This window comes from Orcinus orca, chromosome 11, assembly GCF_937001465.1.
Source record: "Orcinus orca chromosome 11, mOrcOrc1.1, whole genome shotgun sequence".
Classification (NCBI taxonomy): domain Eukaryota; kingdom Metazoa; phylum Chordata; class Mammalia; order Artiodactyla; family Delphinidae; genus Orcinus; species Orcinus orca.
In genome coordinates, this window is record NC_064569.1 from 92430135 (window position 1) to 92445852 (window position 15718).

The window sequence follows — 15718 nt, forward strand, 5'->3', positions numbered from 1 at the left end:
ACGCCCACTCCCACCGTCTCCGCCGGCCGCGGGCGCTCGGATCTGGAGGAATTCACTCACCTCCAGCCCCAGCCGGGCTCCTGGCCGAGCGCCGCCTCCGGCCGCGGCGGCTGCGGGGCCTGCGCGCGAGGGCGAGTGCGAGTGCGACCGCGGAGCGATGCGCGCGGCGCCCGGCGGGCTTGGCGCGCCGGCCGCGGCTCGGTGCGTGGCGTGTGTCTGTGGCGCGGCCGGTGTGTGTCTGTGAGCCGCCGTGTGCGCGCAGACCCCGCCGCCGCCCGCCGCGCCTCTGCCTCGCCGGGACCCGCGCCCGGGAGGGGGCCGGAGCGCAGCGTGCGTCAGGGCCCGCGGCCGCGGCCGCGGTCTGTCCGCCGCCCTAGCCGCCCGAGCCCTCCGCGCCCTCCGCAGGCCTCTCCGCAGCGAGACCCCTCCCGCCCCCTCTCCCGGCTCGAGGCCGCCACGGACACACGCACGCTCGCAGACACACGCCCGCCGGGCGGGGGCCGCGCCTGGCTCCTCAGCTGCACCCGCGGCCCCGCGGACGGCTGAGCCCCCGGCATGCCCCGGACCCCAGCCCCGCTCACCCCGCGGGGACCGGGTCCCGCCGCCGCCGGCGCGTTCAACAGCTGGAGGCAAACTTGCTGCGGGGCGGGCCGCCGGAGGTGCGCAGCGCCCCCCAGCGCCCGCCCGAAGACGCCCGAGCCCCCTGGTCTTCCCACTACAGGTGGATCCCCCACCCCACCCCATCCCCGGCAGCCGTCCGGCTCGCCCGTCCAGTGCTCAACCGCTGACAACCGGAGAACTGTGGCTGCTGCGTTCCCATTTTACAGGCGAGACAACTGAGGCTCGGTGAGCGCAGTGACTCCTCCAAGGTCACACAGCGTGCTTGATAGCAGACAGTAGTAGACTCCGGGTCTCTCTACCCTTGGGCTAGGGCTCTGGGCTGCCGCTCACTACCTTTCCCCACCCCTCACGGAGTATGCCCAGGGGCACACTGGTCTCTGCTGCTGCCCAGAGACGCTTCCTAAGACCTTTGAGCCCTAGCCTCTCTCTGGCCACCGCCCCCCACGTAAACACACACAGAGGTGGGAGATGCAGAAAGAAGCTCTGACATCCGGGGCCTATACCTCCACCCCCACCCCCACCCAACACACACACACTTGGGCACACAAGTACCTGGTGAGGAGATTTGGCTCATGTCACGTGCAGGAAGAAACAGGCGCCATCTCGGCTCCTGGGACCCACAAACCTTCCCGTCGAAGCCCTGCCTGGGACAAGCCCTATGCGTCTCAATCACTTTTATGGGGCCTTGTGCGCCAGTGCCTGTCCTCAAGTAGTGCACAGCAGAACAGGCTGCAGGAACTCCCAGAAGGAGCATCTCACCCAGGCCAGGAATGGGAGAGACTCCCTGGAAAAAGCCATTGCCTGAGCTGAATCTTGACGGATGAATAGGAGTTGGTCAACTGAAGAAGGTGGAGAAGTATGTCCCAGGCCACGGGAACAGCATGTGCAAAGGCACAGAGGCATGAAACCACCTGGTGTGTGCAAGGAACTCCAGGGAGTTAGGTATTACTAGAGCAGAACCTCTGTTCAGAAATTCCTCCCTCCTGTCAACTGAGAACAGAAAAGCAGGTCCAGGATGAGGCTAGGAGGGTAGACAAGCGCTGAGACACAGGCCACCGAGGTCACGGTTTCTCCGAGTAGGAGACAGACTTGGGCATTCCGCCTCTGCCCTCCACAACTGGACTCCAGGCTACTTGGCACACTCCTATCCACCCTTCAAGGCCCCTTGCTGCAGACCCAAACAAGCCATTATGTTGTCTCTGCCCGCTAAACGGAGCTCTCCTAGAGGGTAGGGGCCACATGGAATACATTCTTCGTCCGCTTCATAAGGCCAGGCGAGAAGCAGGGTCCCAGCCCAAAGTCCTTGCTGGAAGGAACGACTCGCTCACCGCCCCGCCCACCTCAGGCGGAAGCACAACGGCCTCTGCGCCCTCTGGCGGATCTAGGGGGCAACTGCAGAAATCTCCCCAATCTACCCCTGTGGCTGAGGCTCTCCCGTGCAGAGGCTTGCAGAAATGGGCACTGGAGGAGGTCCACCAGTTGTGCTCTGGCCCAAGAAACTGAGCAATGATTCCAAGGAACACCAGGCAGCACGCAGCTAAACAGTCTGTTCCGGTTCAGTTTGCGTGACTTTCCCATCATCTGCCAAAGGGCAAGTCACACCCCTCTCTGAGCCTCAGTTTCCTCCTTTGGGAAATGCGAGTAACAGAAGCAGCCCTGTGCCCAGCACAATGCTGGGGGTCACCGAAAGGGCGCTCCCTTCCCCTCGGAACCTCCAGGCTTGGTGGATTAGCTCGGAGATGGCTTTAAGCTCTGAAACGTTCTTAAGAGTCTCCCTTCGGAGGCTTCGTCCTTAGCAGGCAGACATAACTTGGCAAGGCTTTCAAACTCTTAGTCACCACCACCAGATAGAAGATGGAGTTGACCCGGGCTAACTGAGGATGGTGATCTGGACACCCGACTCGGCTCTCTCTGGACCAGCGCCGTCCAATAGAACTTTCTGCGATGGTGGAAAGGTTATATAGCTGCATCATCCAGTACAGTAACCACTAACCACATGTGACTATTGAGTGCTTGACACTGTGGCTAGTGGGACTGAGGAACTGGATTTTTAATTTTGATTTTATTAATTTAGATTTAAATGGCCATATGTGGCTAATGGCAACCACATGGGTTAGCACAGTTCCAGAAATACAACACCTTTCTCCCCACAATGTAGCCCAGACAGAGCTAATACACACACACACACACACACACACACACACACACACGCACGCACGCACATGGGACCCCGAGCACTCTGGCCAGGCCTGAGAGGTGGAGACGAAGAGACTGCTTGGAATCTCTAGCTGAACAGGTAAGGTTGAGAAAAATGTGGGCAGCAACAATCCATCCCCATTGTCATTGTTCTAGGTTAGGACTTGCCGTCTTTCACCTGAACACCTGCAGCAATCCTCCCTCATCACCCCCCTATTTAAACCCTCCAGTAGCTCAACAGAGCCCATGCAGGGATGCAGTGTGTTTCATTTTGCATGACGATGCCAAGTGATTGGCAGCAGCTACCTGGGTGTTCCCCCTGAAGACAGTGTCATCATGATCGATTGGTGATGTCTGCCTTGGGTGCAGACGCAGAGATGAATGGTACGCCCTCTCTGCTAGGGAATAAAACACAAACTCCTCACCTTGCCCCAATAAGGCCCTCTGCAGTCAAGCCCTTACTCTTCTAGCATCATCTTGTATCACCCCACACATGTTCTGGGTCCCAGACACCAATATCCGTCCTTTCCAGAACATCCCATGAATCTCTCACCTCATAACCCACACACCTTTGTGCTTTTGAGCATGCTGTTCCCTCAACTTGGAAGACTTTCCTCCTTTCATATTCCTTCCCTACCTGTCTACTTCTAGTCTATCATTAGGTACTGCTCAAAGGCTGCCTCCTTGGTGAAGCCTTCCCTGACCACCCCTAAGCTGAGCTGGCCAAGTTGCTTATTCTTCCACCAGCCCCCAAAGCAGTCAGTGCAGGCCTTAATGACAGCACACATCACATTGCATCGTTCATTCTCACATGTGTCCTCCCCCGAATTATTTCTCACTCCGTCACCTCTCTCATAGTAGCTAGCTTGTATGGGGCTCACTCAGAGCCAGGCACCGTGCAAGGCCCTTAACATATATTATTCTCATTAAAAAGTCACAAAGCGAACATTAGGGGGTTTTTGTGGGAACCCAGCATCTCTCCTCCCTCCCACCAGCCTCCCAATTTCCTCTCTCCCCACTGCCATGTACAGTCTTGGTGGAATTTGAATCAAGGTGCCTCCCCCAGCCCCCAGCTGGGCTGAGTCGTGAGTGGAGTGGCGCGTGGACATGAGAAACAGCCGAAGCAGAACCATCCCAAAAGCCTCGGTGCCAGAAGATGGGCAGGCATTTCCGGCAGCCTGGACCCCTGTCCTGAATCCCAGACCCTGGGATCTTCCGGCAGTGCCTGGGAGCCGCTCCTCACAGCCCACCCACAAGCGCCCTTTGTCCTAAGTTGACCAGATGTGGCTCGCACCCAAACGACCCCACTGCCCGCGCCGTATCGCCACAAGGACATGTCTCAGGGAGATCTTCCTTTCTGCAGCCTTAGGAAACGGAGGAGTGAGAGTGTGAGGAACCCATAAATTGCTGAAAAGCTTCATGGGCTGTTTAAGGTGAATAACAAGACCTACCCTTTGTACTTAGGTGAATTTTTTTTCCCTCGGTCTACATGGCATTTCGAGTTGATGCTAAGGAAATTAGGTTAAGTGGTTCTTTTAGAGAAACACACACACACATTGACCGTGGACGGGGTGTCATATTCCTGTTTTGGATCCAGACCAAAAATCAGATTTTCTGCTGTGCTTCCAATGCTGGAACCAAGGGCTATGATCACAGAGGGTGCGAGCCAGTGATAAGACACGGAACCCAGAAGGACAAATAATGAAGATTCCCCGCTAAAACCCCTGCCCCTTGCCCACCACGGAACCATCCCAAATTGAATATAAAGAGACAGATGCAAGCTGCCTTCTCGGGAAAGTGGGGTCACTTAGCTGAGGGCATTTTGGTTTGCAAGGCCCTGTGAAAGGTCAGCGTGTGCCGCGTTAAAAGTAGGGCTTAGGGAGCAGGTAATCGCTGGGTGTATTAAGGATGAGAGGATTTGGAGCTGCGGATTGAGGAAAGGTGGGCAATATAAGCCCCTCCCCCAACTTCAGCCTCCCCTACCACCTCTCCCCACCACTGTCTTCAGAAAAGTCTACATGCTTGTCATATAAATCATCTATTGCTATGTAACAGATTACCTCGCGGCTCAGTGGCTTCAAACAGCAAAGGATAGTTATTATTTCACAGTTCCTGTGGTCAGGAATCTGGCAGCAGACGATTCTGGCTTGAGATCTCTCATAAGATTGCAGTCCAGATGTATGGCTGGGGTTGTACTCATCCGAAGGCTTCACTGGAGGACCTGTTTCCCAGATGGTTCATTCACACTGGCTGGCAAGTTGGTGCCGGCTGTCGGCGAGAGGCCTCAGTTCCTTGTCGCATGGACCTCTCACCAGGACTGCTTGAGCGTCCTCACAGCACGGCGGCTGCTTCTCCCGGAGTGAGAACAGGGAGGAAGCCACAATTCTCAGATGACCTCTCCTCAGAAGGTACACACTATCGTTTAGGCAATCTCCTATTGGTTACACAGATCTGCCCTGTTCACTGTGGGAGGGGACGACACAGGTGTGAATTCCAGGAGAAAGGTATCATCAGGAGCCGTCTTGGGGGCCAGTGGGCTTGAGGTCGATCAATTATATTTGGAAAAATTGGGGAAGTTCCGTGTTCTGCAAGCACACTAGCAAAGGTAAAAACAGAACTAGGGGTGCGGATACAGGAGCTGGAGGATTCTCTGCTTCTGAGAGTCTATCATCCTCCATGAATCAAGGGCAGCTCAAGGCCAATGGAGCTTGAAGAATGAATATAAAATTCCTGATGAGGCCAGACAAGAGTTCCGGGTGGCTGCATGTGTGACGCCCATGAGAGGGTGTCTGTGAGGGCCAGAGGCCAAGACCACACCCTGGGGGATATTTTGAAATGTCCAGGTGGATACCCTTTGGTCCAGAGATCCAGTTATGGGCGGGGCCCCAGGGAACCTCGTTAGGGGTGCCGACAGCATCATGCTTGCCCGGCTTGGAGCTGAGATTCCTGGGGGCTGAGGTTGGACAGCCCGCCTCCCTGCCAGTCCTGGTAGAGCAGGCCCGGAGCGTACCCTGGGACAGGGAAGGACTGTGAGTCCCCCTGTTGATACACCTGGTGCCTCCACTAGAATGCGAGCAACTCCCAGACGCCACCGTGTCTGACCTGGTCGGTACCCTGGGTGCCCAGCCCCTCGCCAGGCACAAAAGTGGCCCCACCCAATGGTGCAAGGGTCAAACCAAGGAGAGCCGGCTCCAACACAGGGGGGGTCTGCAGGCATTACAGCCCTACGACAGACCACCTGCCCCCAGCTTTCTGAGCCAGGGGTCTCCTCTGAGACACCCGCCAGGGAGAGCTGGAGAGGGTGGGGGATGCTCAGGGCTCTGTGCGTCTATCTGACTTCCACTGCCCACTAGCCGGAGGCCACTGAGCCCTGCACTGTGGCGGTGTCTGCCATTTGGGTCTAAGCACCCTTACGTGGGGCTCCTGAATTCTGTCGGGCTGGAGCCTCAGGCCTGGGCCCTGTGGCCACAGCGTCGGGGCCGTGGGGGTGGCTTGAGTCTCAGCTGGCTCAGTGAGCCGGGCTCTGCCCGGAGTGATGCTGGGGGTGGGGGGTAGACTGGCTTCCACTGCCTGGGTCCAGAGGTGGGGCAGCTGGAGGGCTCTGGGAGCTGGAAGTCACTGGCCCTGCGGCCGGGCTTGTCACCGCTGACCTGTAGCCGGTTCCAAGGCTCCGGATGCTGCAGGGACTGGAGAAGCGCTGACTGTCTGCTTTCCTTGTGTCCTTCCTCTGCTCAGAAATGTTCAGGCTCTGACTCCATAGGGTAAAACGCCAACTCCTTACACCAGCATCTGGAGTCTTCTGCAACCTGGCCACATTCTGCCTAGAATCATAATAATCACTTAAAATGGAGGCATTTACTGTCTCATTCAGGCTGGATCCAAGTGTTCCCCATGAATTAAAGTCTCAGTGAATAACGACAGCAATCTTACTAGGTACTTATTGTTAGTATTCCCGTTTTACTGATGTGGCTCAGAGATGCTGAGTGATTTGACCAAGATCACACAGTGAGAAAGAGGCAATGCTACAATTCACCCAGTTTTTCCTGCCGATGGAAGCGTGCTGTGGCCACGGGAATTCTTGGGGTATTTTAGGCAGGTAGCCCCATTGTTAGCCCCCATCTGGCTCGTCATTCCCAGCACCTTGCCTTTATACCTAATGTCCTCTCAGTCTAGAATCCAAGTGTGGGGGTGGGTTAGTTTTAGCGTTAGGGTTAGGGTAACTGTGTGTTCCCCAGGCTCTGTGGGGAAAGGCAGGTGTATGCGGCTGCTTCAGAGTTACTCAGGCCCAAAACCCAGATGCCTCCTGGGCTCCCCTCAGATCTGACCCATCAACAACTCCTACCCGCTCTGCCTCCAAAACGTACCCTAAACCCAGCCCCTTCCCTCCCTCTCGCTGCCACAAAGGCAAGGGCGGGGTCCGTCCTATTCACCTCGGTTCTCTCAGGATCTAGCATGCAGCCAGCACTCCAAAAATATTTGTTGAATAAAATGATCAAGTTCATGCCTGAGTGGACAAACGAAGGAAGGAAGGAAGAGTAAAGCAGATGAGGAAAGAAAACGTATGGGGACAGAAAGGCAAGCGAATTCAGTTCTGCCCTGAAGGCCGGGTGGGGGAGGGGGCGTGGTGGGCAAAAGGAATGCTTCGCACAAGAAAAGATGCTCCAATCCAAAAAATACAACAAACTAGTGAATATAACAAAAAAGAAGCAGACTCACAGATATAGAGAACAAACTAGTGGTTACAGGAGGCGGGGCGGTGGGCAATATAGAGGTGTGGGAATGAGAGGTAAAAACTCTTGGGTGTAAGACAGGCTCCAGGATGTATTGTACAACACGGGGAATACAGCCAATATTTTGTAATAACTGTAAATGGAAAGTAAAGTTTTTAAATTGTATAAAAATTTTTTTAAAAATTAAATCACTGGGCTTCCCTGCTGGCGCAGTGGCTGAGAGTCCGCCTGCCGATGCAGGGGACACGGGTTCGTGCCCCGGTCCGGGAAGGTCCCACATGCCGCGGAGCGGCTGGGCCCGTGAGCCATGGCCGCTGAGCCTGTGCGTCCGGAGCCTGTGCTCCACAACGGGAGAGGCCACAACAGTGAGAGGCCCGCGTACCGCAAAAAAAAAAAAAAAAAAAAAAAATTAAATCATCGCAAAACAAAAGAAGAGAGAGAGATGCTCCAGCTACCTGTCAGCCTGACAGGTGGAAGGGACAAGGCACAGATGCACGAAGTGGCCAGGACAGCACGGGGCAACTGAGGCTCAGGAAGGCAACCCCAGGACCTGCCTCGTCCCTCCTCGGGCTGAGCAAGGTCCTTCCCAGCCCAGCTCCAGGGCAAGGTGGCTGCACACCCTCAGTACTCGCCCTGGATTTCCCTGGTGGTGTCTCAGCCTTCCTGGCCCACAGCCCAGACCTGAGATAAAAGAGCGACTTCTGCCCTTTCTCACTCAAATCTTTCTGATTGCTCTGCCTGTGGTTTCTCTAAAAGCTCCCCTCACATCTCCTGCTCCCCGCAACCTCACACTTGGGGCCCATGGAACTCCAGTCTCCACAGCCCCGTCATTTCATTTCCAGAACAAGCACTAGACAAACCTTGGCATTCGAACACTCAGCTACACCTTGATTTCACTGGGTCTGGCCAGGCCAGTGTTGGGATTTTGCCCCCCACTTCTGAGCAGGAAATTTTCTGCCAGAGGCTGAGTTCCATTTCTTCCTCCCTGATACCCTTCCCAGAGCAAAACCCAATCTCAGCTGCAAACTCAGCTCCCAACACCAAGAGGAGGAGGCCGGGATCAGGGCTTGGAGAGGGGAGGGCGTGTGAAGCCAGATGGGCTCATCTGAAGCAGGATGCCCAGCAGGGTACGTGGGAGCCAGGAGAGGAGCAAGGCAGGTGTCAGGGCCATAACCAAACGAGCGGAAGTGCAGGGCAGGCCCCAGACTCCTTGCAGAAGAAAACATATTCCTCACCATTTGCAGGTGACTGCCGTGTACCAGGTTATATACAAACGCCATCAAATCTTCACACAACTTGAGAAGTTATGTTAGGACTCGTTGGTTGCAAGTGACAGAAACCCAGCTCGAGCCCAGTTTTAACTGATTTAAACTCAAAAGTGGATATATTGGCTCACATAACAGGGAAGGGCAGGAAGGGTCTGCCTGAGGAAGACTGGGAAGGAGGACGAGGCCACCTTGAAGGCTGTCATCATTCTGTCTCTCTCTCTCTCTCTCTCTCTCTCTCTCTCTCTTTCTCTCTCTCGGAGGCTTAGTTCTTTTGGGTCACCGTCCCCACTCAGTGAAACAAGGAGACCCCAGGTTTACAGCCTTACATATTCATGGCGAGAATGGGAAGAGATTTTCATCCAATTCCAAGCTGAACAGTTCTAGGGAAGGACTCTGACTGGCCCAGTGTAGGTCACATGCTTACCCCTTGGACCAAGAGCCAGGGTGATGAGAGCAGATTATTGGCCCAGGCTGGGTCAGGTACCCACACCCTTGTAGCCAGAGAAGGGCCCGTCAGCAGAAGAATGGGGGAGGGACACGGCAGACAAAAGCAATAGCAGTGGTGCAGGTTTGTTGTTTTTTTAATAAACATCTTATTTTGGAATAATTTTAGATTTATTTTTAGACAGATGCACATAGAGCCCAGAGAGTAGCTATGTACCCTTCACCCAGCTTCCCCTGATGTTTACATCTCACATCACCACAATGCATTTGTCAAAATTAAGAAATGAGCACGGGTATATTACAATTAACTAAACTCCAGATTTCATTCAGTTTCACCCATTTTCCACTAATGTTCTTTTTCTGTTCCAGGATCCTATCCAGGATCCCACGTTGCATTTAGTCATGTTTCTCCTTAGCCTCCTCTGATCTGTGACAGCGTCTCATTCTTTCCTTGCTTTTCTTGACCTTGACAGTTTTAAAGGGTACCGATCAGGTATTTTGGAGCATGGCCCTCAGTTCGGGTGTGTCTGAAGTTTTCTCATGATTGGTCTGGGACATGGGTGGGGAGGAAGAGCGCAGAGGTGTGGTGTCCTTGACATGGCTGCATATCAGGATGTACAGGACCAGTGATTAATGTGGGGTCTAGGCCCACTTAACAGATTGGGAAACTGAGGCTCAGAGAGGCTAAGGTGCTCATGCTAGTCAGTGGTGGGAGGAATGCGAACCACGCCTGATTCCCATTGCCAATTCTTTGGAGTTGCAGCCTAGCTCTAGGAATGGGAAGGTGACAAAGGCTTCACCGTGGAATCTACGTGAGCTTTGCAGCAAGAAGACTGAGCCCAAGGCTTCTTCTTGGGAGACAAGGTCCTGGAAGGATTGGCCCGGGGGCCTGGAAGCCACAGTAGACGCTAGCCAGGAGGGGCAGGGAAAATAGACAGGCTGGCACAGGCTCAGCCAGGTAAGAAGGATGAAGGAAGGGGGGAATGGCAAGCAGGATGGGTCATAGCAATCCAGGAAGGCTCCCTAGAAGAGAAGGCTGCAATTTGTAGGAACAGTCAGGAGGCTGGCTCAAGGTGTGAGTTCTGTCCCAGGAGACAGGAGAGCAAAGTGTTTATGACCACGAGCCTTGGAGTCCGACAAGACTGGGTTCAATTCCTTGTGCTACCTCTTCCTGCCTAGATGGTCTTGGGCAAGTAACCATTTCCCAAGCTGATCTGGGGCTTTCTAGCCTCCAGGCTTTGCCTGTCCTGCTCTCTCTGCTGAAATACTCATTCCTGAGGCAGCTCTCAGACCTCCCCAGCCTGGACCAGCTCCATAATTTGTGAGACCCAGTAAAAAATGAAAATGCGGGACCCCTTATTCAAAAATTATTAAGAATTTCAAGACAGCGATGCAGAGCATTAAATGAAATGTGGGGTCCTTTAAGGCAGGAGGCCCTGAGTGACTGCACAGGTTACATGCCCATGAGGCCGACCCAGTCCCCCGCCCTCAGGGACCATCCTGACCCTGTGCTCTGACCCTGCCGTATTTCCTCTGCAGCTCCTTGGACATTGACCACAGCTACCTACCGATGTCGCTCAGGCCACTGTATCAAGAGGTTGCTTTGCTCTCCCATGGTTTTTCCTTCTCTTGCCCTGGGTGGAAGGTTGGATGAGATGAATTCCAAGGTGTTTCCAACAGTTAAATTTGATGTCCTCTAATTTTATGGCTCTAATATTTTCTTCCAGGAAGCTTCAGAGCTCCCGTGCCTAAGATACTATGGGTCGAGAGGTGTGGGCTTCCCTCACGTGGTCTCAAAACCCTGACCTCCCTGGGCAGTTGGAAGTTTTTAGATGAAAGAGGAAAGGTTGGAAGAATTTCATTCACTTCCATTTGCAAATTTGAAATGGAATATTCATTGTGATTTTTTGCAGGTGCTGTAGCCTTGCTGTCACACTTTTTACATTTTGTGCATTTCTGCTTGTTGGTTAACTTTGCTTTCCCCCATTGTTAAGAGGCAGAATATTAGAATCGGACTACCTGCACTCATCTCTTATCTCTGCCATGAAAACGTGTGCAAGTTGCTTCCTCTCTCTGGGGCTCAATTGCTTCAGTCGAAAAATCGAGATGAGATGAGTTCTATATCTTCTGGTTACTATTGCTGCTAAAAATTCTAGTGGTAAAAAAAAAAATCCCACACACAACCATTTTATTCTGCTCACAGTTTTGTGGGTCAGGAATTCTGGAAGGGCTCAGCTGGGCAGTTCTCGGTGGGGGTTCTCACGCAGGCACAGTCAGATGCCGGCTGCGGCTGCCATCAGCTGATGCATCATCTGGGCTGCACTGGACGTCCAAGATCGCTCACTCATACGGCTGGCATCTGGTGCCTGCTGTAGTTTGGCAGCTCTGCTGGAGCTGGTGCCTACATCCAGCATGGCAGAATCAGGGGAGTTGGCGGCTGGCTTCCTCCAGAACAAGGGTCGCAGGAGAACCTGGTAGACACTACATGGCGTTTTTGCACCTGAACTTGGAAAGCAGAAAGCATCACTTTCACTGCCTTCTATTGGTGATAAGCGAATCAATAAGTCCAGCCCAGATTAAAAGGGAAGGGATGGAGATTCCAGCTCTTCACAGGAGGATTGTCCAAAAAATTGGGAGCGTGCTTTAAAATTGACACAATATATATAAAGCACTTAGAATACTGCCTGGCACACAGGAAGCCCTCAGACATGTTTGTGTTGTATTACAGCCCCAAATAAAATGGATTGATGATGCAAAATGGTTTGCTGAAACATGAAAGTAGTGATGAAAATATTAACAAAAATTCTATGATTCAGAATAAGGCATAACCATCAATAGTGACTAGGATTTTTGTTTTGTTTTGTTTTTGTTTTTGTTTTTGTTTTTGTGGTACGCGGGCCTCTCACTGTTGTGGTCTCTCCCGCTGCGGAGCACAGGCTCCGGATGCGCAGGCTCAGCGGCCATGGCTCACGGGCCCAGCCGCTCCGCGGCACGCGGGATCTTCCCGGACCAGGGCACGAACCCGCGTCCCCTGCATCGGCAGGCGGACTCTCAACCACTGCGCCACCAGGGAAGCCCATGACTAGGATTTTGATATGCCTGTGGAATGCGCTGGTTTGGAGAGGTATGATTTTGCACCAGCAAAGACAAACAGTAAAAATAGAAAGTACAACCCTACGTACCTGCCAGTGGATCTGTGTCATACCTGTGACCAGTGCGGGGTCTCTCATGTCAGGTTGTCCGGTGGTGGGTAGGAGCCTTTGAAGTTTTCACATCTGTTTCCCCAGAAAACAATCAAGGCATCACTCTGGGAAAACATTGGAGTGTTTCTAAAACAAGCACAAAATAAAGCTTTCCAGTACAAAATTGATGACTTCCATCACTAACGGCAGAGAAGAGACCAAAAACACAGAGGCATTAATCAAGGTGGCTGGCCTCATAGAAAAGCCAGGTACAAACCACTCTGTTACCAGGACCATTATAAAGCCGGCCACATGGTGACTAAGTCAGAGCAAACAGGTTAAGCTATTGGCAAAATTATTTTATCTTTTATCAAATACCACTATTGGAGTTGGGGGTGGTGGTCCATGAAATTAATGGCCAACGATGTAGAAGACTTGTAATGCTCACACACGCACAGTGGCTGATACTTCCCTTTCTTTACAGACGCACAAAACCACTGGCAGGCAGAGCATAGCAGACCTTGGCACATGTATGGGAGGGCGTGGCAGACAATCCCTCTTCCTTCTCTTAGCTGAACCCTGGCTGCATTTGATGAGGCAGTGTGCCCTCCTCTCAGCCAATCTTGAGAATCCTGTTCCTGATTTCCCAGCCTCCCTTGCAGCTAGGGGTAGCCATGTGACTCAGTTCTGACCAGTGAGATCTAAGCAGAAAGCAGCTGGTGGGTTTCTGAGGAAGCTTTTCTTTTCTTTCAAGTAGAACAACTGGTGGGGCCCCACCTTCCTTCCACCTTCCTCCCACCTGGAATGCTGGCATAACGCTGGAGCCAGTGGTGGCAGCCATCTTGTCCCTCCGGGAGGCTTCTTGTCACGTGAGGAGAGCAGCCCCTTGGTAGCAGATGCGTAACTTCTCCTATGTCCCCAATCCTCCAGTCTCTCCTCCCCACCTTCACCCAAGCTACCGATGACCTTGTTTCTTACCTCACTGAGGAAGCAGAAGTAATCAGACAAGACTCCACCAATGCCCACATCCCTCCTTCTAAGACCAAGCCTCCATGGTGCTCTAGACCCAACCCCTCTCATCTCCTCAAGGATGCTCTTCATCATTTCCTCCTCGTTCTCCTTCATCTTCATTTTCATTTTTCCCTCTCTAAGATCATTCCCATCACCACACACGTACTTATTTCTCCATCTTAAAAAAAAAAGAGAGAACAAACGTATGGACATGAAGGGGGGAAAGCGGCAGGCGGGGAGTTGGTGACGGTGGGATGAATTGGGAGATTGGGATTGACATATATACACTAACACATATAAAATAGATAACTAATAAGAACATGCTGTGTAAAAATAAATTAAATTAAAAAAAAACTGTCTTGACTTCACACCCCCATTTCTCTCCTTTTTTTTTTTTTTTACAGAAAGAAAAAACACCCAAAGACCTGTCTCTATTCGCTCACCCACCCCAGTGCCTCTCCAGGAGGCCCTGCAGTCAATCTTTGTCCCTCCTCTCCACTCCTTGTCAAGGTCACCAGGCTCTCACCTCAACTCTGACTTGTCTGGTCAGCCACCTTAGACACGGCTGACGACTCCGCCTTGAAACTCTCCCCTCTTGCTCTTCTCCCACCTGACTGTGAGCTCTGGGAGAAACAGAACATTTGCCGTCTTGTTCACTGTTCCATCTTCACCCCCACAGGAGGTCAATGCTATTTAGTCACTGAGTTAATGAAGAGACTGCTAGTTATCCCCCAATATCCACGCTCCCCTTCCTCCACAGTACTCATAGAAGTTTTGCTGAATACGTACATAGCTGCCCAGATAAAGACTATATTTCCCAGTTTACCAGGCTGGTAAGTGTGATCCTACGACTGGATTCTGGCCAGTGAAATGACAGCAGAGAGGAGTTGTGCAGTTTCCTACTCATGCCCTCAAAAGGAAAGATGCATACCTCCATTTATTTTTCTGCACTTCCAATAGGCTGGAATGCAGATGCAGTGGCAGGAGCTGGAGCAGCCATCTTAAACCAGATCGTGGAGCCACCTGTGGTTGAGGAAGGCAGGTAATAAAATAAAAAGCTGTAGCCTATCTGCACTGGTCACATTGTGCTCAGACTGTTAATCAAGAGAGAAGGAAGCTCAGACTTACTGAAACCACTATTATTGGGCTTTTGTTATAGCAGACAGGCCGATATTCTCAGGAATGCACCTTTATTTATTAAAGTACTTAGAGCTGGATTTTTTCCATCACCTGCAGCCTGATTGGTACATATATGAGGGAAATGTGCTCCATGATTTATTTGGGTCCTGTTCATCACTCAACATTGATGCTGCAGGAGAGAACTTTTTTGGTTAAGTTGATGGTAACACTGTGAGCCACGATGTGGACTGGAAAGTGACACGGAGATCAGCACTGACTCTCGGCCACCCTGTGGGTGGCAGGGAAGGGCACAGCTCCGTGGATGCAGGCGCTAGCTCAGGCATGCCAGCGCTCAGCGCTTGTTCACCGAGAAGCTGGCAGGCAACAATGTACCTCCCCATCTTCATTCAGCACCGAGAGAAATGGAGAAAATAACAAGTACAATCAAACCAAGGCCACTGAGTGGATGTCTTTTCAGCATCTATCAGAAGAGATGGGCCGAACAAAAATCTGTGTTTGCAACCTGAGCAACGCTCGCTATTGAATAAAGGTGCACATCAAGTTTTTTTGAAATGAGAGACAAGATTGAAAGTCTTTCCCCACAAAACAATGATGTCAATGAAAAAAAACCAGGGTTTTGTAAGACTGAATGTGGGGCACGTGCCTTTGATTTTAAAAAACATGACCTGGCTATACGGTCAGCACCTCGAATAATCTGTCTCTGTCACCTGGGGGCTACATCACAATGTTCACACTTGATAAAAGATACCAGGGTTTTGTAAGACTGAATGTGGGGCACGTGCCTTTGATTTTAAAAAACATGACCTGGCTATACGGTCAGCACCTCGAATAATCTGTCTCTGTCACCTGGGGGCTACATCACAATGTTCACACTTGATAAAAGATACCAGGGTTTTGTAAGACTGAATGTGGGGCACATTTCTTGATCCCCAAGAGCCTGACTCTGTCCCAGCACTTGATGATTTTCTCCACTTGCTCAGGGGGAGAAATCGATTACACAGCAACAAACATATTAAAAGCCACATCGAAGAGCTCCAGCTGAACAAGAAGGAATCCTCTCCGGTGTGAAATGCAACAAAAGCCTGGGCCTGGCTGTTTGTCCCCACGTTTTCCAGCTCGCAGGGGT

General features: G+C 52.3%; 1 protein-coding gene across 2 annotated transcripts in view; it reads right to left on the reverse strand.

Moving 5' to 3' along the window:
• Nucleotides 1–251, reverse strand: part of ELFN2 (extracellular leucine rich repeat and fibronectin type III domain containing 2) — a 57152-nt gene extending 56901 nt beyond the window's left edge. For both annotated transcript variants that reach the window (XM_033405001.2, XM_049694689.1), the window contains exon 1: nt 61–251. The gene's annotated coding sequence lies outside the window, so the exon portion shown is untranslated. The remainder of the gene's footprint in view (nt 1–60) is intronic.
• Nucleotides 252–15718: the final 15467 nt, after the last annotated feature.